The sequence below is a fragment of the Aythya marila genome (genome assembly GCF_965140915.1).
Source record: "Aythya marila genome assembly, chromosome: 14".
Classification (NCBI taxonomy): Eukaryota; Metazoa; Chordata; class Aves; order Anseriformes; family Anatidae; genus Aythya; species Aythya marila.
The window spans coordinates 15,039,314-15,058,550 of NC_139055.1; the positions used below are offsets into that span (position 1 = coordinate 15,039,314).

At 43.7% G+C, this 19,237-nt stretch overlaps 1 long non-coding RNA gene across 1 annotated transcript; it reads right to left on the reverse strand.

Moving 5' to 3' along the window:
• Positions 1–118: 118 nt before the first annotated feature.
• On the reverse strand, positions 119–7,547 carry LOC309883536. The gene is made up of 2 exons (XR_014318473.1): positions 6,982–7,547; positions 119–5,466 (listed from the first exon to the last, which is right to left on the reverse strand). It is a non-coding gene; the product is annotated as an uncharacterized lncRNA (long non-coding RNA).
• Between the last annotated feature and the right edge of the window lie 11,690 nt (positions 7,548–19,237).

Below are 19,237 nucleotides of genomic sequence, written 5' to 3' on the forward strand. Positions count from 1 at the left end.
GCAGTATGCGTAAACAATTTATAAAATATGACTAATAAGAAGTGGCAGTCAACATAGATGCAATCTGTAATCTTAACTGCTCACCTGAAAAACAACAAAAAAGAGGGATTTATGGCTATCAATCAGATTATTTACCAGAAACATTGTTAGATACATGAACACTGAGTAGCTGAATGGCATTGCAGAAATGGAGTATGTTTTAAAATGTTCTGTGCTCATATCGTTTTTCCTCAAAAAAAAAAAAAAAATCAAATTGAAAAAAAAAAAAACCAACAACCAAACAAAAAAAACCACCACCCTTAAAGAAACCTGGCTTTTTGAAATCTGGATAAGCAGCCTGTAAGTGTGCTTTGAGGAAACAGTGTGATATGACAAGCTTCATTTTATGTAATGGAAAATGACAATAACATGAGTAATGAATGGCAAAATCAAGGTTTTGTCTGCACAGATTTTACTAAACAAACAAGTCTGACTGGAAACTAGTGTTTGCAAACAGCCTGTGAAGCTTTATCTTGTTTCTGGTAAGGGTTTGCATTTCCTTGTCAAAATAATGAAAATTAAACTGAACTTTAACTCAGAATTAACTGGTTGGTTGTTAAGACTGTTAGGCACTAAAGGACTATTATTTTTTGTCTTTTGGAGTCCTAACAGAGTGCACATACGTTTATTCAAAACTAAGTGTGTGTTGGGGGAAGTAATTCCATATGTTTTATTTTTCTTTACTAAAGGAAAGACCTCAATTTCTAAATCATAATGCTGAACTGGTTTCCTTTTTAGATTGTATTTGGCTTAAAATTATAATTTTACAAACGAAATAGGATTCAGACATTCAAAAAACTGACACACTGAGCCTCCAAGAACTGGGTAAATGAGCCTTTTTTGGCAGAAGTGCAATCCTCCCGTTTGGTGTGCACTGGAAGTTCAGTTGCTGAAGTGCAGACAAATCTTTACTGAGCATAATGCTGTTTTTGAATACAGGTTCAGTCTTGCAGCAATACAGTTTGTGTGGAGCGTTTCATTTGAATTGTGAGTCTTGAAATGGAAGTACTTAGTGTGGTGAGGGGTAAATGCTGACCAGCCTTTGTCTGTATATTCTACATATGTCATATGGATTCTATCAGGGCTTGATGCTAAACTTAGTGATACTGTATACTGGGAACCAAATTCTTTCCTGGGATGTGTATTGTGTAATTCCTGCTCAAAACTGGTTTTGATCCAGGGACACCTGCACCCAGATGCAGAATTTGGACTTAAGTTCCTATAAATGAATCTAGTAACTTCTTTGCTTTTCCACAGTGTCTTTGATTTTTTTCAACATGAAGTATGACAAAAAATGTATTCTGCCTCATTATTTTCCATATATCTTAGATTGTCTATTACATGAGTAATTAGTGATGTTCTAAAAGCTTATTACACAACTTATCAAATCAGTTTTATTTTTTGCCCACTGCATGCTAAAACGTCTGGAGCTAAACTAATGTTTTAAGTAAGCCATCTTTTCTCATATTAGTGTTGGAGGAAGGTGAAGAGAAGATCATCACTTCTGTTTGTGTTTTATTAAATGACTATTTTTGTAGCTAAAATTTTATTTGTTGGATTTCAATCTTGTAGACTTGCTTTGTTGATATAAATTTACCTGGGTCCGCTATTTCAAAGAAATATATGTATAAGAAGTCCAGTATAAAATTAAAATAATAAAATAGTCTTCTGCAATTTGTTACTGAAAATATGACAAATTATTTTGGTCCAAGAATTAAAAAAAAGAAAATACATTTAAATATTTCAGTTCTTATTCCTTGATGTTGCTGCTTATTTTTTGAAAAGGTGCTTGCAGTTTTGCACAACAGAAATCAACTTTATTAATTGCTGGGTTTGAAGCACTTTAGGATTCTTCTGAATACAACCAGTATATGGTGTTAAAAGGAAAGACAAAAAATCAGATGTATTCAAATTTGGTTTCAGTCTTTTGATCTGATAGATTTGATCAGCATTTTCCTTTTAAATATAAACCTTTTTTGAGAGATGTGAACTTTGAGATTTTTTTAGGGCTGAAATTTAACACACAGTACGAGATGATTTGAGAAGCATCCCCTACTTAAATGCCTGTAGGGTGACTTGAATAGCAATGTGACTACCTAGGCATCTATGGTATAAAGAAATGCATAAGTCTGTCATGTAGCGAGATCAGCTAGCTTTTATTAACATTAGGCTATTCATCCTAAGCTAGATATATGTGCTGTGGTGAGGCCAGAACATCTGCTTACATGGGGACTCCACCGTTATAGATACTATGAGGATACCATAGGAAGACAGTGTCTCTAAAATACTGGTCTAAAAGCTTGATGCCTCCTATGGCATACATGAGCTCGTTTTCCAGGCTGGAGTTCAGCACTCCATGGTTTCTTAGGATAATGAAAGCAGAGAAGAAAGCAGTCACGTAAGAACCACATGTTATGTCCACTACCTGAAACAGTAGTCATATTTGTTAACGACAGCAAAGCTAGTTTAATATCCATGAACATGTGCTATTGTATTGTCTTCTACTGGGAAAAAAACTTTTTTGAAAAACCATGTGTGTCACTAGCTTTTCTATGAATTCAGATGCTTAAATTGGTGCTAATTTTTTAAAAGAAAATGTAACAGATGGTTAGCAATGTATTTGTCTGTTTTTGATACCTATATTTTCTTAAATTGTGGCAAACCAAACTTTATAAAATGACTAATGTACATTTTTAGGTTCGTCAGATTCCCGATTTTTCCAAAAGTAAAGTGTGTAAAATTCCAGTTATGCTTCTTTGGAGCTATTGCTTTCAAGTGTTTTATACACTAATAAAATGAACATGATTAGAGAAGTTAGCAATGCATAACTACAATCCCTTTCTTTAAATTGCATGACATGCTGGGTCCCACAGGTGGTTTTAGTTTAGTTTAGTTAAGATACCTAAGTAAGGGCAAATCAGAGATACTTGTGTTTAGTTAACCCAGTACAGCGAAGCCTTATCTGGTCATTAAGATAACTTATAAAGATTATAAGAATTTTCATCTATTTTAAAGAGAGAATATCAAATGGAATTAATGAACTGTTTTGTACAAATACAGATGTTAAATCCAGAGAATATATAATGTAGTTTGCTCCAGAACACATGCTATTAAAGAGTATAATGGGCTCCTTGAGTTATTTGTATTGAAATCCAATTTTTCCCGATTACTTAAAATAACCACCCTCCCACCCAACTTCAGTTCAAGAACTTTTTTGAAATGCCTTTATCTCCCTTTGAAATGCTTTGTTTGTCTTGTTTTGGCCCTCTTTTCCACCTTCTGTTTACCAAATGTCACAAAAAGTAGCATCAAGCCCTATCACTTGTAATAGTGTTCTGATTTTATGGCCTTAATATTAGTTATGGTATATAATTTCAGAAGAAAGATGTGCTTTGAAGTCTAATTATATAGATACATGTGGCCTCTTCTGCGTATGAAATTAGGCTTTGATTGTCATATCTCATTCTTTACGCTTGTGCAATAGGAACATGTTCCCTTCAATGCAGTGGCTATTTTGTCTGATGCTGGACTTTGTTTTCAGGATGACTAGACAGTGTTTTTTGTTTCATGGACAGCAGTCATGCTTCCTTGTTTTTTCGGATTGATTTTTTAAGTAAACTAGAATTTCATAAGGAAAGCTGTCAATAACTAGTTCTGAAGTGCTAGTTAAAGCCTTGTTCTGATGCTTTTTCTCCAAAAAACGTATCATAAAACAATACTAAAGCCACTGTAAAATTACAAATAAATATGTATACTTAAACAATTTGAGTAGTTTGTTTTATTTACTATAGCTGTGTGTTGTTTCTTGGTTATTCTTGTGTTGAAGTGGAACGTTTTATCTAACTAAAAGAATATGTTCTCAGTTTTATAAAACATAATGTTTCATTACACTTCAGTTTTCAGTTAACCAAAAAGTAAGTATGAGTATGAAAAGTAAATTAATATCAGCTTAAAACACTTTCTGGAGCTGCTTCCTCCTGATCAGCTGGAACATTTGGACATGTTTAACAGCACTTGGTTTTACTGCCAAGTAAGAAGTGTATTTTGGAATTTGTTCTTCAAAATTGCAGAAGCTTTCTGGGTGATACTGACAGGTCTGTATTCACACCCTTGTGTTTAACCAGTATCATAATTGGTTTTTCAGACTTTCTTGTAAGATGCAGATAAGCTGCAGGCCATACGGGGTGTATATATTTGTACATATATATGGACTTTGAAATAATTTGCTTTTCACCTAATTCTCTAACAATGTTCTTTCATCTTGTCCTGACTGAACAATGCAGATGTACAGCTAAATTTGAAAAAAATAAATAATTTCATTGTATTTTCTTGAAGAGGTAAGTATTCTTGTGAAGACACTGATAAGGTTTCTTAGTCACTTTGTAAAGCTGTCTGATGTAACTGGGGAAGTATTAAAATAGTTATTAAAACTATAGTATTAAAACAACAACAAAAAAGTATTAAAATTATAGTTATTAAAACTCTAGTATTAAAATAGTTAATGTGTTTATGGTGTGTATAGAGGTAGCTCTGCAAAGATGAGTGAAGGAGTCTACTAGTAACATTCTTAAGACTGGCATACTTATGGGAGTCTTGCAGGGAGACTCTCTTGGCTATCCAAGATACCTCTTCCTCCATGAAAGGAAATTCCTTTATGGAGAGGACAGGACTTACCCTGAAGCTCCAGATTCCAGCCACAGGGCCACATGGCAGTGCTGGCATTGTCTATAAGGAGATGTTTGGTTTCATTATTTCTCTGTGTTTGTCTCCAAAGAAATCATCTGATTTAAGGATGCAGGTATAAACTCAACACCCCTGGAGCCCATTTAACACCTATGTGACTTCTAGGCTGGCTAGTAAAACACTCCCAACAAGCACAATATCCTGAAATTAAAAAAATCAGCCACTTGGTGCATTAGTACAAGTGAGCCTGAAAATACTAGGGAGCTTCCCCATTGTGCTGTGTAGGCTGGTTCGGGAATGGGTAATGTAAAGCATGTCTGAAAGATTTTTCCAGGGGTAAAAGAGAGCATCGTTGGTGTTAGTAGGGCACTGCAGAGAGTTCCTGGAGTTAAGACATGCCCATGAGTTTGCATCATTGCTTGCTTTGTAATTGACAGCCCAGTTTTTACTGCTGAGATTCTTAATTTCTGAGATCAGAATATGGCTTTTCTCTCTCCTACAGAGAGAGCTCAAGTTCAAACTGCACAAGTCACTGTTTATTTCCATTTGTTAATTTCCCCAAAGGTTTCAAAAAACTCTTCCATTTCTTTTTGAAGCATTTCATTTCTTCTCTCTGCATCTTCCTTTGCTCTCTCTGCGTTTCGCATTTTCATCTCCACGAGGCTGTGCTGCTTGCGCTGCTGTCCCAGTTTCCAATGTATGTCCTTAATCTTCGACTGCAGCTCTCTGTTCCGCTGCTCCAGGCTGTTTGAAAGACGGACATGATAAACTGTTTTTTTTTTTTTCCCCTTAATGAAGCTGTAGCTTTTATTTTTTTAAACAAATGTTCCTATAAATACAAATATTAGCAGCCCCTAAGTGGACTGTTACATGCCCCTTGTTAACCTGTGTGGGAAGGGACAGCATTCTTACACTGATTTTTTTTTTTCAGGAGATAACGCACCAAAGTTGCTCTCCCTGGCAGATTTTCTTTTGTGAGGGGAATCTAGTGTTAAATTATGTCCTTACCCAGCATTAGAAGGAGCTTCGGCCCTATGCACCTACTTAAACTCTTGGGTTGTGCACTGGGATTTTGGTGGAAGAGGGGAGAGGAGGCAGCAGTGGCACAGTGTGCATGTTTAGTCTGATATGGCTCTTGGTGTCATCTCTTCAGCACTGGGGTCTGTTTTCTGTCAGAATTCGCTGTTCAGCACTTGATACTAGGGCTTGCTTTTCCAGTTCATGGTGTTAAATATTAAAAACAAACAAACAGGGCAATTAACCTTACTTACCCCAATCTAGAGTAAATACAAATAACCATATGGCCAAAGCAGTATTTTGGGGGAGATGCTTTTTTAAATCATTTCCTTATGGAGTACTACAGTAGTCTAACAGTAAATGGAAGTGCAATTTATTTTAGGAAACACTGAGGATACCAACTTGAACTGCAAGGGAAAATTTAACCAGAATTTAATGAGGAGTTTAATGATAATTAAGAAAAGCGAACAACCTAGGAACAGTTTGTTTATTAAGAAGAAATTGGTGACTACCTCCTTAGGAAATTAAAGATTTAATGGATTTTTTTCTCTTTCAGTGTTCAAGGCAAAGTGTAATGGAAAATTAAACAACTTCCGTGCTGTCTGTTGAAAAAATGCATGTTGAAGCATATTATGTTTTAATCAGATAGTGATTTTGCATGATTTATACCTGTAATTTATAGCTAATGGTACTGTATTTAAAATGTTCATTCCCTTTACCTACATGACAGGAAAAAACAGCACCAATTGGAGAGTGGAGCCTGGAAATGCTGCCATGTTGTTATTTTGATTACAAGTTCTGGCTAAATCTCTATTCAATTTCTCATCTTAGGAAGCTGGAAAAGACTTATGAATACTCTCCTCAGATTTTTAAATTCATGGCTTAAAATGTGTAAAGAATAATGACCTACTACTTACCACCACTGCTGAGAACCCAGCACGTTTTTCTTAGAAACATTTAATACTGGATTAAGGCTAAATGGAAAAATACACAATATAGGAGATGCTTTTCAAGAGCTCTGCACAGTCATGCTGAAAACCTTATATATGCTCTTGACACTTCTCAAGCACCTCACACAGAAGTGGACTGAAATTACCAAGCTGTTGCTAACCCTGTCTGGTAACACTGGCTGCGGATGCTGCTACTGGTGGTACTGCAGCAGTGCCCAGAGCCCCTGCAGCAGTAGCATGCAGTACGAAGCAGTGCCCTCCCCGAAGCCTCACAGTTCTTAAAGCCTTTTACCTTGCGACTCTGGATTCATATTCTGCCTTCTGCCTGGACATCAGCATCCTCAGGCAGGCCAGGCGCTGCTGTGGGGAGCTGGGGCTTGCTGGTGGCTCACTGGCAGGAGGATGGCTGTCGCTGGTATCCCCTGGGATGGGTCCTGTGTTTTCCTGAGCCTCCGAAACACCTCCTGTGGCTGTGTTTGTTTCTTGGGGGTCTTCTGTGTGGCTTGGCCCTGTCAGGTACCTTGAAGGAGGATTTTCCTCAAACATTGCTGAGCAGCGAGCGCCTGCCCAGCCGGCACCATCCGTCCCCTGCGGGCTGCCAGAGCCTCAATGCCTTTCCTGTTTCATGGGGGAACTTGTTTTCGTGCCTCTCTCGCTCTGCCTTGTCACAGCCTGTGAGAGTTTTCTTCCTTCCCACAGCTGTCTGAAGCTTTTCAAATACTTGGAAATAGTCCATTTCGCTGGAGCCTGGATCTCATTTCAGGCTCCAGTTTTGCTTTTTGTATGCTGTGGCCTCGAGTGGCTGTGCCCGGCTGCTCCTCAGCCCCGGGATCTGCTCCTGCTGTCTGACCCTCTCTATTTTCAGTGTTATTTGACTGACATCTGCGGGTGGCCCATTGCAGAGCTGCCCACCATTGGAGTTGTTTCATTCCTGGGCTGGGAGATTATTTCTGTAGTCAAAGTAAAAAAAAATATATATTTTTTTCACACTGCAAGCACAGGACTCTGTGCTCCCCTGTCCAGGGGTCAGAAAAGAGACAAGTCCCAGCTGTTGGCTGCTCTCTCCCTGGCCCCTCAGCTCTGAGGAATATCTCATGGACGTCGGCCTCTGCCGGCCCTGTGAGGAAGGCAAATGGCGGCCGCGCGAGTGAGGCAGGCCCGGGCCTCACCCCATGGTGTTTCGAGGGCAAGAACCTGGAGGGGAAGGGGCAGAGGGGTTCTCCTCGACTCTGCTTCAGTTCCTCTTACAAAAACTACTGGATAGGAATAAATGTGGGGGGTTTGGGTTTGCTGCCTCTTCTCACAGGAGAATGGGTCCAGTACAGAAATATCCTGGCTATAACTAAAGGAAGACCAAATCTGCAAGCAAGCTGAAAGGGTCTCTTGTTTTTAAGGCACTCAATCAAATAATTTGGGAAGTTATTTCCTCTCCCTGACCCCCACCTTTTCAGTCTCCTGGTGTAAGAAGTAAGCGGTGTAAGAAATGTCAGACTGTGATCTTGTACAGATGACCACCTTTTCATCAATTTTCTGATAGTAACAGGAAACTGTCAGATTAACTAAACTTCCTAAATTCTCCTCTTAAGAGCCCCCCCTTTCCTGCATCATTGCCAAAGGTAAATAAAATGTAATTCACAAACTTGCCCATCAGAGGGGAGCACAGCACCAGCTCAGAGGGGTAGGTGTGGCTGCATCCAGTCAAAATCCTCAGTCTTAGAGGGGAAAAATGCAGAATTAAATGGTCAGTCACGCCTAGCAAAATCGTTAATCACAAGGCTGCGGTATGTTCCTTGCTGAAGAGCCGGGAGCTCATTCAGGCACTTTTCTTAAATCTCTGCAGTAAGAAGGAGATGTAGAGAGATGCAGGGGACTAGTGGGAGCTTGCCCCAAGGATTGCTCCTCTGCTGCACCTTCCTTAGGCATCTTAGCACTGATCCAGACACTTGCATTAGCTGGCACTCCTACGATAGAGCTCTTTCTAGTTTTGCGTTTTTGCTAATATACTCACCCTGCTGTTATCTCGGAGCTGACGTGCAGTGAAAAGATAACAATGGACGCACAGACCGAGTCCTCTTCCGTCACTCCTCTCGCCAGCTCACTTCCAGCACTGGCGGAGTTTCAGAGCGGTGTGAGGAACGTCAGCACTGATCAAAGAACAACCAGGGGGTGAGGAGGATGCGGCTTCCCTGCTTGCTGCTGGAGGTCAGTGCTGGCAGGATAGCAGGGCAGCTGGGAGGAAAAGAAATTGTCCCTGGGACAAGTCCTGCTGTCTGCGTGTGAGCTGCCCTGGTCACACTGGGGGGGCACAGTGAAAGACCCCAGGGCAGAAAGCTGCTGTGAGGGCAGCTGCACAGGGCCTGCTTTGAAGGTGGGGTGAAGGCACGGCAGAGGGCCCTGCCACAGAAACATTTTCTTCAACCTTAAAACTGTTTTCTGTGCCTAGTCCTGAAGGCAGTCCCATAAAAACCCCTTTGCAGGGAGCTGCTGAGCTGCAGGGGCAGGACATGGAGCCCATCAGGGTGTAACAGCTGCGGTGTCATGTACTCTGTGGCTCCTCTCTTGACTGTAACATCAGTCTGGCAACGCAGCACATAATGTTGATTTTTCCACCCCTCCACCTCTGGATTTACATTTATTCACACACCTTGTTCTCCTTGCACCTTCCCCGTGTCTGGTATTACTTTCCTCATGAATTAAGGGTCATCGATGACAAACACTGTGTACTTTTTGCCCAGAGGCAGAGGAAGGACTCTGTTCCAGGCTTTTGGCTTGCATGGAGCTGGGATGTTTTGAAAAATCGTTTCTTATTTTGGACCGGCTTCGGATGGAGCTTGTGATTCTCCGGGATGACCTCTCTGCAGAGTGCAGAGATGCTGCCATGTGTGGTTAAAATGTGACATGCCTGAAATAGTTCCTCCAGGCGAGCTGTGGGATGCAGCCTCCCTCGGTCCTGGTGCGGCGCCAGCCGCCTGTTCTGTGCATCGCGGCCGGGCCCTGAGAGAGAGAGAGAGAATGGCATACCCCAGCTCGCCTTTTGCAGGGCATCCTTTGTGCTGCAGACAGATGACCTGCGACTGCTCCAAAAAGGATGTCAGATTGCCTGGGGAATGTGCTTTGGGGTTACTGCCCAGATAAAAGCTTGTTGCTTCCTTTACTCAAAAGCTAATTGCACTCTGTGTTTGCAAGCCATGTTTATCAGCACTTTCTCCTTTCCTCAATCTGGTGGACATGAGCATGCACTGGAATGGTTGGAAAAAGTAAAAACCAGGACTGCTCCAAAGGCTCCTTACTCTCAACAGGTCCCTCGTGCTGGGCTGGAGAAGACATTCCAAGGACGTGCCAGCAGCCAGGAGAACTGCTGTCTTCAGCAGGATGGAGTGGGAGCTGTGTGTGTGATATCAGGATGGATGGACGGATCTGAAGTTTAAGCATTTTAGGCATTTAGACGTTCTTTGGGATAATAATTCTGTTTGGTTGGTAATTATTATGTGTTGGCAGTTAAACACCTATGGTGAACTTGAAATATTTTATAGTTGCTTCACAGCTAGATTAGCCCCATGTATGTATATGAGCTCTTTGCTTGTACGCATTTATTCAGACTGAACTTCCACACCTGCTCTGTGATGTAATGGAAGAAACAGTTTTGGACTGGGTTCTTGCATAACGATTTGTCTTGAGCTATGTTTGGAAACTGGAACTCAACAAAAATGCACTAATTGATTTTCTCATTAAATGGAGCTACTTGTAGTCAGCATGTTTTGCATCTAAAATTGACTTTCATGCTATCTTAGTTTTCCATTAATGAATTGGATGTTCTGCTCTTGCAGTTATTTTTCAGCTTGGATTTCAATGACTGTAGAATTTTGAATCCTGTAATCTCATCTCTACTTTTATTTTTAATTTATCAACTGTAAGAGGAAAACAAGTTTCCTGTGTCTGTTTTTTTTTTTTTTTTTTTTTTTTTTTTTCCTTCCCAAATCCCATTTGGTCTCTTTAACTCTGTACAAACTACTTACTGTGCTGAATAAGATGTGTAATTGGAAATAATAGAAAAGCTTTTCTCTGCACCTGCAATAAAAGAGGCACAGCACAAATCAGCCTTGGCTCGGAGAAGCTCCAGGTGCTTACTGACTGCCCTGCTTCAGGTGTCTCAGTTTTCCAGCTTTTGGCAGCAGTCCTGTATTGCTTGATATCAATCTTTTTGTAAAGAGAAACAGAAACAAAATAATAAAATGCAAGCGTTCATAAATTGGTTTTAAAAGCTAATTAAACTTTAATACTTTGTTTGCCTTTTTGTGATCCTTGTTCTTGTGCAAAGGTGTTGCCCTGTCCCACTAGGGGTGGAAAAGGCGTGCACTGCTGAGCTTTTCAAGCTTTGGGGCTCGTCAGAAATATTGCAAATTGCCCCACTTGTTTTTCATGCATAAATAAGGAGGTCTGCAGGAGATAGCATCACCAAAAGTGAGCGTGCTTGCCTTTGGGCCAGCTGGAAGCTGTGTGAAAAACAAGGCTGGAGTCCTCTTACTGCATTTGGGTATTTTCAGTCATGCAGGGCTGCAGCTGCCTGCGGTGCCACTGTCCCCACGGTGCCACCGTCCCCAGCAGCTGGGCTCTGCCTGCGGCTGCGATCCCTTCCCCATTGCTGACACCCCCAAATGCAAGGGGCTCCCGCTGCCAGGGCGCAGGAATGGGTGGGAAAGTAAAAATTATTGATTTATTTTTTGACCCGAGGAAAGCATTCAGCCTCTTACCCACTAGATGTCACGATTGGGTCTGGATTGGTGCAGGAACCTGAAACCTGGCGAGGAAAAAAACTGCAATTTTGTCAAGCTCAGTCGCCTTTTGTGACCAGCATTTTGTGAAAGCAAGCCGGGAATTAATTTCACAATTTAAGGACAAAAAGACGGGTGAGGGGGCCGTACAAAACACAGCAGCTCCCGGCAGGAGAGGGCACTGTGTGCTTGGCTGTGCCACGCAGCGTGCCCTTGGGGTGAGGTTATTTTTGAAGGGAGGGGGCAAAATCCCTGCTCCAAGGGATCCCACAGACCAGAAAGTGGGGCTGGGGGAGGCTGCACCCGGCTCCCCACATGGGCCAGCCCTGTCACTGTGCTTCCATGAGCGGTTTGGGAAAGGCTTGTGAGGAAAAGAGCTCATGAGCCCCAGCCCCCTGCTCTTTCTTGATGCTTTTGAGCTAAGATGTGCTTGGCACAAGGTGCGGGCTTATAATAGGACAAGGGGTTGCTGATAGAAAGGAGTGGGACAAACACAGGAGTGAATTTGGGTGTCAGAACTTGAAATGCTGCATTTGGTGACTTAAGTGTTGCTTACCTGCTTGCTCTAGGCGTGGGGTTTCCATTTGGGAGGGGAAATGGGGTTTAATTTGAAATGCATGTTCAAATTAATGCCCTCATCCTTCACTTTCCTCTGTACAATAACTCCCATTGTGATATAATGGGGAAAAACTGACTGAAAGAAACCCTTCCAAATTGCTGTTCAGGATTTTGTTTTCAATTGTAGACAGTTTTGATGCAATTCCCCACTTATTTATAATTTTAGCTCTGCGGATCTGAAAGGAAGAAACTGAGATGTTTGGTCTGCACAGTGCTGAAGCCAAGCTGACCTCTTCATGCTTGAAGGATGACCCCTCAGCCATTCACCGGGACCAGCGTGTTCAGCTCAGCGTTTGGACTTTGGGTTAACATCAACAGGAGATGCTGGTTTTCAGGCTGTTATTCGGCTTTAAGGATATTTTTTTTTAATCTTTTTTGCTCCCAGGTTCTTCCCGAGGCATGTTTCCATGTGGGACTTGTGTCTTTGCACAAGGACAAGGCTTTGTCTTTAAAACAGAAAAAAAAAAAAAAAAAAGTTTAGAGCTCCTGCAACCCCTCTGGAAATCAGTTTAACAAATGTCTGCTGCTCCACTTAAAGCGAGCTGTCGTGTTTGGCTGCATTTTGGATGGTGTCTATAAACACAGCAGCTGTCTGCATGCAAACGGGACTTTCCAGCAGTGCATAATATGAAAAGAATCTTATTACTAAAAAAAAAAAAAAAAGGCAAGAAGGGCTCAATGAGCTTGGATAATGCCAGCTTCGTATCAGCTCCGACAGCAGTCTAGACATCTTGGAGAGTCATCAGATTAACGTGATGTTCATTTGGCATCTTCAGCTCTATGTTTCTCAAGCAGAGCTAGGAAAAGGGAGCTTTGCTCCATCAGCAGGTACACACCTCAGTGGCTCCTCGTTTCCTCCATCCCACTTCTTCTTTCTTTTCCTCCTCTGAAATTTGTATTTGGACATCAGAGGTGACCTCTTCCATGAATCACAACTTCAAGCATGTCACACTGACCCTCATTTAACATAATTAACCTCATTAACAGCAAATGTAAGCAGCAGCCTCATTCCTAGCCTGGCAGATTTGGGGTCAGGTGCTCCCGAAATACCATGGCTGGTGCACAGGGCTGTGACCAGGAGGGCAAATACTGCTGGCTCCAGCAGCCTCACATCAAATAGTGGTGAGAGGTGGGGACCGGGAGGAGCATGGTTGGAGGTGGGCAGGGAAATCCTCTGCTCAGAACCTCAGAGCCTTTGTAAGGGGGAATTCTCCTGGGGCGGGACCCCGGTTGCTTCGTTTTGGCCAGGCAGCCAGCTGCATTGCAGGGAGGCAGCACTGTAAAGCATTATGAAAGTTGGCCCCAAACCCAATCCCTTGCTGTTTAGCAAGTTCTGTTACTTCCTTCCCAATCCAGGGACCAAAGTGGGCTCTGTCCCTCGTTGTCTGGGGAGGTGACGGGGAGAGGCTCAGCAACCTTCCTGCACCAAGATGGTTCCCAGCCAAGAAATACCAAAACACCATGGGAAAGGCTGTTCTTGTGATGTCCTCTGGCCCATCAAAGAGGAGAAAATGTCAGGAATTTCCCAACAAAATCCTTAGTTGTTGGTTTTCTGGCTGAACTGTCCAGAGCTGGACGGCATGGAGAGGAATGAACTCTCGTGGGTTTGCTGCCTTACCACAAGCTCCGAGGTCATCTGTTAAAGGGACTTTTTTAAACCACATTCAAACAAAATCTATTTGGTGCTTCTATTTTTTTTTCTTTTTCTTCTGGTTCATGTCAACATGACTGTGTTGGGAATGTGTGCGACTTGTGTGCTGCTGCCGTGTCTGCATGGTGCAGGATGCAAGCTGAGAGGCTGGCTTAGTGCAGCACTGCTTTGCCAGCATCCTGGGAGAACTGCAAAATCCTCCAGTCCCAGGGAAAGACACAAAAGAAAGAGTGAAGAAAGGAGATTATTTTTCTCCAGCCCTCTGCAATTTTCTGTGCTCTACCAGAACATTTAGGCTTTACCTGCATTTTGCCACTGACACTGCACCCAGAATCTGCTGTGAATCGAAACCGAGGGGTTTTATGCAACTGCCTTCGAATTTCCCTCACCATTAACTTTGATTGCTCTGTCTGTCCATCCCCATGCACCACTGGCTCTTAATTGATTTCTTAAGGAAACCCCTTCCTGAGAGGACCTCCCTTCCTGGCTCTGGTCGTGCTCCTGTGCTGCCTCGCTGTATCACCCAGCATGTTATTTTATCCGGGCAAAGCGAGCTCTGACACCAGTAAACCCAGTGGAAGGAATAAATATATGCTCTTAATCCATCTAATTAGAGCCCAACAGGGTGCTCAGTTTGGTCCTGCACTTGGGCACGGTTTTGGGGAGAAAAAAATGGAACCGTGCGTGAGGCTGGGAGCAGAGGGCTCAGCGGGGGCACGGAGGGGACATGGCCCTGTGAGGCATCGCACCAAATTGCCTTTCCCAAACATCACTTGGAGAGAGCGCTCGTAATGTTGAGTCATTACCATCCATTTGCATGTACGATAACAACATGAGAAAAGATAAAAAATCAATGCAGGGATCAATAGAGAGCATCTTGCTCGAGGTCTTTTGGCCAGAGCTTGTCATTAGTAGACACCGGAGGAGCGGGGCACTGTTAATTAGAGGAAACATTTGTAATTCAGGGACTGGCAACTGGAAAAGGCCTCAGAGCTTCTGAACCAAGTATTTGGAGGTGAATTTGTTTTAGCTTTCTCTGTGGGACTCTGTGTCCTGAGGGAAGCACATTCTTCCCACGTGTGAAGGAAGAGAGGGGAGAGGGGTTTCTCAGCCCAGAGTTTGGAAGGGGTGAATTTGGGGAAAAAAAAAAAAAAAAAAGGAAAAAAAAAAAAGCCAAAAAAAAAAAAAAAAGCCAGGAGCAGCCCTGGTCAGTGTAACGCCTCTCTTAAATCTTTGGGCAGCTTCTCTCTGATCCCCGATCCCTTGTACCCCTCCCAGTAGTGCTCCCAGACTGGAATGCCACATAAATAAACCCATTTTGCTGCGTGTGCAAGCAGCTGCTGCTGAGTTTGCAGGAGAGGGGCTCAGGGCAGGCACAGCATCCCTGGGCTGGGGCAGGACCAGGCTGGGGGGGCTGAGCATCGCCCTTCACTTCATTTCTCCAGGCTAAGTGACCAGCATCAGGCCTCCAGGCAGAAGCCCTGCTGTCCCCGTGATGCCCCCTGAGAAAAAAGAAAAGAAAAAAAAATCCAAACAGCCTTCTGCTGGGCCGTGGCATCTCTGAATAGGGCATGAGCTGCAACTTCTGTGGGTGCTGCTCTGCACATGGCATAGCAGCACTGGGTGCTGGCTCCCCCCAGGGCATGGGGAACAGCTCTTTAGCATTTTGGGGGAGTTATAATAAATATTAGAAGCGTGAGAGTGTGCTCCATCCTGCCTGGGCTAGCCGAGCTGTGAGTCTGACTCTTGGCAATGCGCTTGCTTTGTTGTCTGCGGTTGTGTATTTGCTTTAATTAATAAACACAGGCTGAAACCACATTTGAGATGCTTATTTTCTCCTTTGCATCATGATTTAGTTGATCCCAGGCAGCCACTATTGGGTGGCTCTGTATTTTAGTTTTTTTTACTTCTTACTCATTATTACTACTGTGATACCATTTACAGGCCCCAGGGAGGATGGGGGAAAAAAATCACTTTAAAAACAGCAATTATTCTTAGTAAAATATTCTAAATAATTCATTGCTTATTGGCTGCAGTGTTCTATTAAATGCCTTTTAGCTACTACTTGTATAAACCCTTACAGCCCTGGTTCAAAGCCAAGCTCAGGTTAATGACACAGCGATGTCTGTGCAGGGTGGAGGGAATTGGTGTCATGCCGGGGTGCCCGTTCATGGTCCTGCACTGGTTTCATCTCCATTTGCTCCCAGTTTTTCCCTTTTGCCCCAGATATTTCAATGCCCTGGGCTGTGGCACAGCAGCTCCCAGTGCCACTGGGCAGAGCTGGGACCTGGGGGTGCTGCATCCTCCAGCATCGCTTCTGGGGCAGCTGGAATTAAGGGCCTGAAAGATGCTGAATAACAAAGGAGGTCTGTGGGGGTAATTTTTACCCTGCAAATAATGCAGGCTTTTCTGAAATTCAAATTTTCTATTTACACCTTTTTTTAAAGTCAGTTCTACTTAGTAGCACCTCTTTGCAGAGATGACCCCAAACATCTGGGTACAAAGCCAGAGGTATGACACGGCTCCATGGTTGCTGGGAACACCAGATTTTAAGGGCTGCCTTCCCTACCGATCCAAGCAGGGCTGTTGCAGTTCGTAGGGCAGTTTGTTTCCAGAGGAAATGGCCGGCAGAACCAAGTAAACATTTTTCAGTTTCATTCTCATTTACAAGACGAACATTGTGGAGAGTTTTGGCAGTCACGGGGCCATTTATTTTGCTATTTCAAGTGCAAAATAAGTCAAATGATGACTAAAAAGACAGAGCTGTTTGCCAAGATGATACAGTTTAATTTCCAAGAAGCAGCATTGTGTTGCTGGACCTCAGCTCCAGCCCAGCTCCAGCAGCAGCCTCGCCCCAGCTCAGCGGGGTCTCTCCCATGGGTGAAAAGGATCTGCAGGACCAGGGCCTCGGTGCTGGTCAGAAACCGGTGGATGTGATATGAAGTGTTTTCCCCTGAAAGTCTCCAAGTGTTTCACGAACAGTGACCTTCACTGTATCTCTTTGGAGGTGGGCAAATAGCAATAGACTAATTTTACAGATGACTGCACAGCGTGGAGTGTTCAAATGGCGTCCCCAAGGTCAGGGCAGACGGCGCAGGGAAGGGAGCAGGGCCCGGCGGCTTCAGCACACCCCAAGCAGCAGCGCTCGGTGCTGTGGGATTGAAATGGATCTCAATTTCATACACGGGAAATGCCAGGCTATAAACTGGTTTGGGGAACAAATCTTTTATCTGGCTGTTTTTAAAGGAGTTTTTCAATTTAAAATTGCGCTCAGCAGAAATTGGGCTCTTGGAAATGGGAAAATAAGCTGTCCTGAATGACAGCTACGAGGGAGCAGGCAAGTTAGGGGATTAATTTGTTTGATTAAATCTTTAAAGAGTTTACTCGGAGACTGCAGACAGGCCTGCACATCAGTACAGGCACAGCAGTGGGCAAAGGAGTTATTTAGATAGTGGCAATGCGCTATCCTTCATTTTTCCTCAGTCTGTAATTACTAATAAATAAAATCAGAACAAACCCACAGCTAAAGTTCTGCAATTAATTGCTGTGCTACTTTTCCTCCTCTAGGACAATAAATCAGTGCAAATGACCCATGGCACCCCAGTGCCTCCTGCAGCTGCCAGCACCCCGACGCTCGGGCTCCGTGGGGACCCCGCAGCCGTACATCAGCGGCACTGTGAGCACACACCGAGAAGAAACCACGCTCTGTCTGGAAGGAGCTCCAACGCTTGGGCAACATAAATTGTGCCCGGATCAGGCTCTTACCAGGCTATTTAAAGATGCATGGCTCATATTTTTGCAACACCGCTGAAATAAGGACGCAGGGCAGCCACATATCAAACTCATTGGCCAGAAGTTGAAGCCTGAGGCTGAGATGAAAGCATCAGTGTTGACTGTGGCCACAGCATTTAGAAGGACTTCCTAAAGCTGCTATGGCTGTTTCTGGATTTCTGTGGTAATCAGTTATTGCCTGGAGGGAAGAGGCAAAGCTCAGGCAAAAGCCGGGTTACACATTGCCAGTTTAAGAGGAAGCCACTTATAAAAGTCTGTCCCTCTACTTTAGTCTTGTTTTAAATTGCAGGCATAAAAATCAGGGATTCTCAACAGTGCTTTCAATACTTCTAGCTTGCTTTTCACTCTTAAAGAGAAAATTCTCCAGGCCACTTCACTAATTGTCCATTTTGCTTTGTGATCCCAAGCTGGAAGGCCCCAGGAGCAAAGAGGGGCTTGAACCTTGAACCTGGCCAGATTTTGGGCTGAAAACATCCCAGCGCTGCTGGGCTGTGACATCTGCCCAGCTGTAAGTGGCTGCTGCAGGCAAATCCTCAAACTATCAGTCCCCAAATATCTCCTATTGCTTGATCTGCAGCAAACTTGCACCAAGGCTGGTCAGCTTTGCTGAGGGTTTGAGTATGAAAGCAGCACCTCTCTCAAACCAGGCCTCGGTGGCACTTGTGGCCACAACATCATGCCCAATTCATCATGCTGGGGATTTTCTTCAATTTCTGTGGCTCGGCAGTGGAGCAAAGCACCTGCCTTGGTGCCTCGAGTTTGGTCTCCTCCATCATCTGTGGAGATCAGCCCTCTGGCTCACTGGCTTTGGTCTGCCCCCAGGTGATGCCAAATTGTCACCTGCACCACGCTTGACGTGCCAGGAGCCCCTTTCACGTCAGGACTTCAAACCACAGCAGCACCAGCAAGCAGAGCAGAGGTGCAGACACCAAGGTTTTTGATCACGTTAATGAGCTCTGTTTTCATTTGGGCTAAAACAATTAAACGTTTCCATTCATCTCAGCGATTCTGCTGAGGCCTCATTGAGGCCTGGATCACAGGCAGCTGCTTACGCAGCTTCTGAGAAGTGGCTTCGGTGTGGTTGGCCATTTGTTGCTGCCACCTGATAATGCGAGCACATTTACTTAAATCAATAGTAATTATTTTTTTTTCCTAATTTCTTCTATGATATGCAATGCAGCGGGAGCACAGCAGCACAACAGGTAAGGCTTTTACTTTATTTAATGACAATTTTTTACTTTATTTAATGCAACAGTTCCTGCCAGCCTGCAGGCTGCAGTGCACCGGCTGCTGCAGGACGAGCAGCTGAGTGAGCTGCTTATTAACACAGCTTCCTCCATGGAAAGAGAAAAAATAGTTGGCTTTTAATAAAGCAAGTGCTTTATTAAAAGATGGGTAAGGTGCTTCTAATCAGAGACAACCCCTCTGGACTGAACTTTGCTAGCACATGCTGGGGAAGCTGTGATGCTGAATCCTCCCAGCACCCCAGCCAGGTGATGCTCTCAGCTGCAGGAATCACTTTGGGGCCAACAATTCCCCAAGCCCCACTTGCTGTGAGCTGCCTGGAAGGACTGACAAGCCTGATACAGCTGGGGGATGCTGCTGGAGCCCCTGTGGTGAGGAGTTGAGGACAGGTGAAGCCTCTGCTAATGACCTGGGGGGGTATAAATGAGGGGCAGACCTCGAGCTGGGGGCACCAGCTCTGGATGAGGCTG